Source organism: Penaeus monodon, chromosome 22, assembly GCF_015228065.2.
Source record: "Penaeus monodon isolate SGIC_2016 chromosome 22, NSTDA_Pmon_1, whole genome shotgun sequence".
Taxonomy (NCBI): domain Eukaryota; kingdom Metazoa; phylum Arthropoda; class Malacostraca; order Decapoda; family Penaeidae; genus Penaeus; species Penaeus monodon.
The window spans coordinates 7,052,580-7,052,789 of record NC_051407.1 but is presented as its reverse complement, the minus strand read 5'-3'; positions in this window follow the sequence as shown (position 1 = coordinate 7,052,789).

Below are 210 nucleotides of genomic sequence, written 5' to 3'. Positions count from 1 at the left end.
TTATTTATGATATGTGTGTCATGGAACGATCATAGCCAGCTTGATACCCAGAGCACAGTGATGCCCTTCGACGTCTCCCATAAAAAAATGACACCTCATTATAGAAAATAATGCTTTATTGAGTGTAATAAAGGAAAACACAAGTGAAAGTTAAGATCTGTCTCTTTAAAACGCGCTAGTAAGCATTTTCTGTACATCTGGAAATTACTT